This window comes from Mus caroli, unplaced genomic scaffold, assembly GCF_978045245.1.
Source record: "Mus caroli unplaced genomic scaffold, Mus_caroli_1 scaffold_7, whole genome shotgun sequence".
Lineage (NCBI taxonomy): Eukaryota > Metazoa > Chordata > Mammalia > Rodentia > Muridae > Mus > Mus caroli.
In genome coordinates, this window is record NW_028227262.1 from 17,236,512 (window position 1) to 17,244,947 (window position 8,436).

Consider the following 8,436-nt stretch of genomic DNA (forward strand, 5'->3'; position numbering starts at 1 on the left):
GAGTACTCTAGGATTGTTTTACAAAGAATATTTTAAGCCTTAAATTACAGTTCACCACTTATCTTGCCCTCCTATTTCTCTACACTAAAGGGCAGGCATATCTGTCTTCTTCACTGTCTGATTTATATTGGCATCTGTTTTATACAGGGAAATAAAAGAAGACAAGGGCAAAATATATAAGCTTACATGTCCAAGAGAAAAGCCCCATGTGCAGACCTAGCAAGGAATCTATCATCTAAAATCCAATAGAAATGTGAAGAAAATATGGCCAGTATTATTAGACTTCTGATATTAAATTCTTTAATACAAATTTCTGTTGTTAATTCCTCCAAGTCAATATTTTATTTCAAACATAGCAAACTGAAAAGGATGGAAAAAGGAATTGAGATTTGACACTTGTGAAGTGTACCTATATTACCCATTCACTCATGGCTGCTCTCACGTACACAAACCTGACTGCCCTGCAGCAGATACTCTGAACTTTTCTAAAGGTCTCTCATGTCAGCTCCTGTAGGATGGATTTTGTTGTATATTAAGAGTTTCTCAGTGATATTTTTGTTTCATAATACAAAAATGTCTTTCACACTCTGCTGAGAATTGAGAAGGTCAGGAAAAGGGCACAAACTAGTTGATGTTTAAAAGAATAAGAGACTGTGTTCCAGACTCAGCAAGCTAAAGGTAAATAGACTTCCAAAAGGGTTACAGATTCCTCCACTGTTTTCCATTTCTCTCCCCCTAGCATTTTTCTTTCCCCTCTTAATATCTAACATATGATTCTCTCCCCAAATATATATGCAAAGATCAGAGACAGTCAGGAAAATAAATATAAGTACCTAAAAAGTTCAAGTACCTATAATTCCTTCCCATAAAAACAAATGAGCCCAGATAAAATCTTTGTCATTTTCAATTGTACAGAGAAGAAATGTTAAGTTCAAAAATGTTATCTATTCATAACCCATGCATGAAAAATTGTGTAAAAGGCATCAGTCTGGTTTTTGTATAATTGTTACATTATCTATAGAGAGACCCATTGTTCTGTGTCTTTATAGTAGTAATCTCTATATATCAGAATTGGCCCTTGTGTGCAGAGCATAGAACCTAACAGAAGTGCATACTTGTTAAGAATTCTTCTTAAGAGTGAGATGTCCTTAAGTGCTTCTCAGCCATTCCAGATTCCTGTTGCAAATTCTCTGCCTATTTCTATACATCATATTTTGGTGGGTTTTTTTGTTTGTTTATTTGTTTGCTTGTTTTTTTTTTTCAGGAAGACAGGTTATCTCCTTGAGTTATTTACATATTTTAGATATTAACACTCTATATGATGTGGGTCTAGTGGAACCATTTTTTTGTCCAATCTGGAGGGTGCAGATTTATCCTTTGCCTTGCAGAAGGTTTTCAGTTTCATAAGGTCCCATTTATCAGTTCTTGATCTTAGAAACTGAGCCTTTGTAATTTTTTAAATGAATCTCTACAACAACCTCTTCCCCTGCCAAAGAGTTCAAGGTTCTATCTCACTTCCACTTCTGTTAGATAATTTGTGTGTGGTTTTGTGTTGAATGAAATAAACAGATAATTCATAACAGAGGAATCTCAAATAACTGAGAAGCACTTAAAATGTTCAAAGTTATCAGTAATCAGGGAAGTACAAATCAAAAGGACCCTGACATTCCACCTTACACCAATCAGAATGACTGAGATGCCATGGTATATTTACAGACAGGAGCCTAGCATGTCTACCCTCTGAAAGACCTAACAAGCAGCTGACTGAGACAGACACAGATACTTAGTCCTAACCAGTGAACAGAAGCCAGGTACTGTTGTAATTGAATTATGGAAAGCCTGGACACATATGCAGCAGTGGTCTGTCTGTCTGGTCACAGTAAGAGAAGACACACATAACCCTGGAGAGACTTGAGGTCCCATGGAGTGGTAAGTCCTGGCAGGGTGGGTGGATGGAGACATTCTCTTGGAGAAGGGGGGTTGGTGGAGAAATGTGATGAGTGTGAAAGCAAGCAGATTCCCAGGACCTAAAGGAGATGACATTAGCTGAAATACTCAACAAACAGGAGAGAGAACCTACAGAGATTATAGCCAGAGGTTATGCACGGGCCCCATCTCAAAAATTCTAAAAGAGAATTAATCCTGTCTAAATAAAATACAGGGACAAAGAAAGGAGCAGACACTGAAGGAAAGGCCAACCAGAGACTTACACAACTGGGAATCCATTCCATATGCAGCATCCAAATCCATACACTATTGCTAATGCCACGAAGTTCTTCTCAACATTAGCCTGATATAGCTGCCCCCTGAGAGGCTCTGCCAGAGCCTGAGCAATACAGATGAGGATGCTGTGAACCAACCATCAGACAAAGCATGAGGACCACAATCGAGGAGTTAGGGAAAGGATTGAAGGAGGTGAAGGAGTTTGCATCTCCATAGGAAGAACAACAATATCAAACAACAATATCCCCCAGAATTTCCAGGATCTAAAACACAAACCAAAGGATACACATGGAGGGACACATAGCTCCAGCTGCATTTGTAGCAGAAGATGGCCTTATCTGGCATCAATGTGAAGGGATCCCTTTGGTCCTTTGAGGGCTTGAAGCTCCATTATATGGGAATGCTAAGGTGATGAGGAAGGAGTGGCTGGGTAGGTGAGTAGGAAAACATCCTCATAGAAGCATAAGGGGAAGTAAAATGGGATAGGTGGTTTGAGAAGGGGAATTTTTTTTTTTTTGTGGCTGCTTGCAAACCTTCTTTTCTGGGGGCTCATTTTTTGCCTGTTGCTACAGGGACTGTGTAATGGTTTGAGCTGATCTGTTTTTCTCCTTATGGTGCTGCTGTGGTGCCCCCTTCAATTGCTTCTTCAGTGAGTTTCCCCCTTAGTTTTTTATGTGGTATGTCCCATGAAGGGGAGTGTGTGGACCTATTTTCTGTCTTTTTTTGTCTTCTATGTCTGTCCATCCCAGTAATCTCACTTTTCACGTGGGGTTGTTGGGGGTGGGGGAGACATCCTCTTGAAGACAGGGGAGTAGGAATGGGTGAGGAACTGTCATTCCTTCTTATATCCTAAAAAAACACAAGATTGTATTCCAAAAGTTAGCCAGTAAGCTCTATTCCTTCATTTGGACACTTTCTCCTCCTGGTACTTACTACCAAGGTCAAGGTATTACAATATTGAAGTCCAGCAATAAACCCCCCACCCTTTGGCTTATGTAACTATGCTGAATCAAAACCATCCTCTTTTATCATGGATGTAGTATTTCACAGTGAGCTAGATTTGTATTTGTTACTATGGTTTAAGAACCTTGAGAAATGTCGGACAGTGATTGCACACTCCTTTAATCCCAGCACTTTTGAGGCAAAGGCAGGCATATTTTTGAGTTCAAGGCCAGCCTGCTCTACAAAGTGAATTTCAGGACAGCCAAGGAGCCAGGGCTATAGAGAGAAACCCTGTCTCAAAAAACAAACAAACAAACAAACAAACAAAAAAACACCAAATAAACCAAAAACAACAACAAAAAACAAAACAAAAACAAAACAAGACAAAAGAAAAATAATCTTGAAATACTTAAACTATCTGCAAAATTTATTCTAAGGTATTTTTTATTTTTTGAACTTCAACTAGTTTTGAAAGATTTCAGAAGGTGAAGGGACCATCCCTTAAGATGTTAATCCCTCTTATTGTGAAAAGAATGACATAAATTTATTAAGATCACTGGACACATTCAAATAGACCTGAAGTCTAAATTCCTAAGTAAACTGAGTATGAGATGTCTCATGTTACTGGAGAACTTGGGGAGAAAATTGAGAGCCTTACTCTTAAAAGATAAATCATGTCTATGTTGGCATAGCAATAAAAATAAGAACTATTATTTAATTTATATTATACATTATGTGAATAATATGTTGTGAACTATAAAATTTCTTAAACTTTAATATATTTTGGATTTATGCATATTGACGACTGCTACATTAACTTGATGTTAGTTCAGAGATTGTAAGTAAAAAGTTAGATTATACTAAGGTTTTATAAAGAGTGATAGAATGTGGATTGGAAAATTACTCACTGGCCAAAAGTGTTTATCTGCAAGCTTGAGCACAAGATTTTGGACCTTACTCCTAAGACTAATGTGGCAGCATGTCTCTGTAACCTCAACAATAGGAGGTGGAGGCAGTTGGATCCCAGGAAATAACTCAGCATTCTATTTATCTGATATAGTAAATGTTGGCAGATTTACTCAAAGACCCTCTCTCAAAAGGTACAAAAAGAACCTAAAGAAGACATTCCAATGCACTCTCAGTGACTACCTCTCATTACTTGGAAAACAGTAAAACAATAACCAAAAAAAAAAAAGAGAATAAAAATAAAATCCAAACAAAAGAGCTGCTGGTGGTACTGTTTATGATCATTAAAATGATAATGATGATATTGAGATTATAGAACTAAAATTTTTCTTGATGCAAAGGAAGTGAAGCAGGCACACATGGGATAAATTGAGCTTCATCTAAATGTTTAACAGAAGGTCAGTCATTGTTGATAAAAATCAAATCAAAACAAAACAAAACAAAAAAAAAAACACAGGATGAAGTCAAAACTTGCTATGGCATTTCGAGATCACACAAATACATGACAGGAAAAAAGGATTCCCAACAATAACTCATATATCCACCAAACAGAATTTGCTCTTGCTTCTGAGGTGTTAATAAGTTTGGAATTGAGTGTTAGTTCTGCACCTGTACACCAAGTCAAGACATGCTCTTTGTTTTCTATTAAATTATAAAACCTGACAAATAATATACTAATAATTCTGAGTATTTTACTATCACAAACTTCCATTTTTGTATGCTTTTCTTCATTAATTCCTTTCCTTCTCTTCCCAGATTTTCCTTAGTGGAATGTTAAGGTCTGTGAAACTAAAGTTTGTCTAGCCAGCTCTTACTAATGTTAGAAGAAAATATCTTCATATGCTGTGACTACTGATACTGGATTATTTTCCATTGCCAGTGTTGGTTACATATTCTGTTATATTCTGTGCCTTGATGTTCTTGAAACCAATCACAATAGAAGTCAGTTAGAATACAGAGATACTATTTAATCCCAAACAATGAAGGTAAAATTAGTTTGCAGAAAGAAGCACCCATGTTTGAAAGTGATGTCTAATTGAGTAGCAGATGAAGTGACAAATCAGAAAAGATTTGGCAGAATGGGATATGCCCAACACTCAAAGACAGAGGAATGGGAACCTACTAAAGACAGCAGGCTAGTTGGAGAGACAAAGACAGCACTTTTACTAGAAGAGTTTTACAGACAGTATAAAGACAGAGAACAAGGTAGACACAGGTAAAGATTGATCCAGGAAAGGAGAAGGACCCAGAGGGTTAGAACAGTTAAAGTTAGGATGATAGAACTGTCAAAATTAGAATAATACCAAGCAGAACAATTACTGAAAAACTTAAAAGAAGTCAGAGTGAATCAGTCAGCTTGAGGAGGGGTTTGACCCAGAGCAGGTGAGTTGACTCACCCAAAGAGAGATTAGAAATAAGAAGGAAAACTGAGTTTATTTATCAGTAATTTTCAGGGTGAAACATTTTAGTCCTTGATAAGATTGTACAGAAGCTAGAAGCTTCTGGGACTAGGCCTAGTTTTGCAGACAGAGGAAATAATCCTTTAAATTAACAATAACTACAAGATAATAAAAGTTACTTTAACATTGAAGATTTTACAATCCCCCCTTCTAGGGACTATAAATGCCACTAGAATATTACTTGGCTTGTCTGCAGTGTTGAATTCTGTGAGACAATATTAAACAAGCTAATGATTCAAGCTATTCTTTAAAGAAGTATGTCATTGTTTGTATGGACTATATCCTGTTGGCTTATTTGACCATTTCTTCCTCACTGCACTGGTTTTCATTTAAAAAGGGCAGCTGTGCTGCTTCAATATCTGAAAGCATGCCAACACATAGTGGCAACAGAGAGTAATAAGGCAATGACTTAAAATGTAAGGCTGTTTGGAAAGTATTGTATAAACTATATGCATGTAAATTTCACATTTGAAAGATGTATTTATAAGACATCTCTATTTTTTGTTATATTCTATCATTAAAATTATTATATAATAAATAAATGGGATAAAATTTATATATACAGATGGTATGCATAATAAATATTATAATAAGGCAAGCACTGGTCTGTTCATTCACAGTGAAAGAAAATAGAGTTCTCCCTTCAATATATTATTGATCAAGTGAAGGGTTGTGCACTTGATATTTGATTTCCATAATTCTCCCAATAGCTGAAGTAGAGTCCTGTGGAACACAAGGACAACAAAGCCGTGCCTTCTGAGCAATTCTAAAGTAAAGAGTAGATGATACCTGTCTAAGACATTAGAGGTAAAATATATTTTACCAGAAGTAATTTAATTTGGAGACAAGATGAAATCCTCCAAGATTTCTCTGCCATGAGGATTTCAGGAAAAAAAGCCCACAAACTATTACTGGAAATATAGCCTCTTCTCCAACTCATATCTGATAAATTAGAAACACCTATTCTCTATATATTGAGGATATGGAGAAAATGGTTGAACTCATTCTTTTTTTTACCAAGCACCTCTCAAGACATACATTCAAACACTTTTAAATGTTTTCGTAAGTGCAGAAGAGAAATGGCTAGTGTCAAGCATATCAGTGAAAAACCACACCAAATAATCCCACATGTAGGCCCATGAAAGCCTAGATGGAGCCCAAATGGTGATTTTATGGATGGGGTCATTAAAAGTGTTTTAGGATGGTGTCATAAAATGAGTCCTTCCCCATCAAAAGATGCCTGGGAGTTCCTGCAAAGACCACAAGTGCTAGACAATGGTTGAGAGGCAAGCAGAACTTCATGAATACATAGCAGTTAAAACATCTCAACTCTGACAGTAAAGAGTTTATTGTCAGCCAGTTTTAGCACTGTACAATTTTAGGAAAAATGTTCCTGTTGTAATGAAAAGTCACCTGTGCACAAGGAGGCATAGTAACATCAAAATTCAATTCAAAGTACTTGTCATATGCCAGTTCATCCAAGGACATAGCTTCTAGAGATAGGCTACATGTAGTGTCTCTTTTTAATTATTATTAGGTATTTATTTCATTTACATTTTCAATGATATCCCAAAAGTCCCCCACACTCTCCCACACCCACTCCCCCACCCACCCACTCTCACCTCTTGGCCCTGGCGTTCCCCTGTACTGATGCATATAAGGTCTGTTTGATCAAAGGGCCTCTCTCTCAACTGATGGCTCACTAGGCCATCTTCTGATACATATACAGGTAGAGACAGGCGTTCTGGGGGTTGGGGGGTACTGGTTAGTTCATATTGTTGTTCCACCTTTAGGGTTGCAGATCCCCACAGCTCCCTGGGTACTTCCTCCAAAACATCCATTGGGGGCCCTCTGATCCATCCAATACCTGACTGTGAGCATTCACTTCTGTGTTTGCTGGGCCCTGGCATAGTCTCACAAGATTAAGAGCCAAAGAAATAATCTAGTGTGGTCTCTGTAACACAGATACTGCAGAGTTCATTTAGACTACCTCTAAATGTCCTGTTCAAACTTGGAGGAGCCTTTGGCCATACATAAAATGCAAAGTTCACCTAAACTATTAGGTATCTCCAGTCCTATCTGATATGGCCTGGCTCTATATATAGCATAAACCACTAGGCTAATTAGCACTTCCATCCCTAGAATTATGAGTAGAAAAATAGTTTATATGTCTCTTCCCCTAAAGAGACAACCTTTTGTGTTTAAAATGACTGCTTTTTTAGTACTTATCAGTGCGTGGGAAGACATGTGTGCTCCCACAAATGATGTTTATATTTCAAGGAGGAAAGATGCCCAATCATCGCACAGATGTTCAGATTTGGAAGAAAAACACGGAGAAAACATAACAAGGAAATGAGAAATGAGAGAAGAAGAAAAAAAGAAGACAGACTTAATGGGGAAAGAGAGGGGAAGGACAGCAATCCTGTAACCGTATGCAAATGATATATGAGGATAGCAGCTACAGGTTTACCTTTCCAGTGTTTCCAAGTAAAACTAATTATCATAAACGAGATGACTGATTTGCCAGTGGAGACTTGATTAGATATCCTGTCATCCTTTAGGGTGAGTAAAGTAGCTAGAGTGTCCTTTAGAGAATTAATGGTTGAAATGTAACAGAAATCTTTAATCCAAAGTATGAGTGATAAGTTAGTAGGAGGCTTAAACTTAAAACCTAGCTCCTACTAGTGTTGTGCAGTTATTAGACGTTATCTGTCATGCAAAGGATAACAGCTTCACCTGAATCATCTAGCAGCACAGCCTACTTAAACACTGAGGAAAGAAAGAGTATCCTCCAAAGGCCCTCTTCCTTAGTAAGGGTTTCCATTCCTATAAAGAGCAACCATGC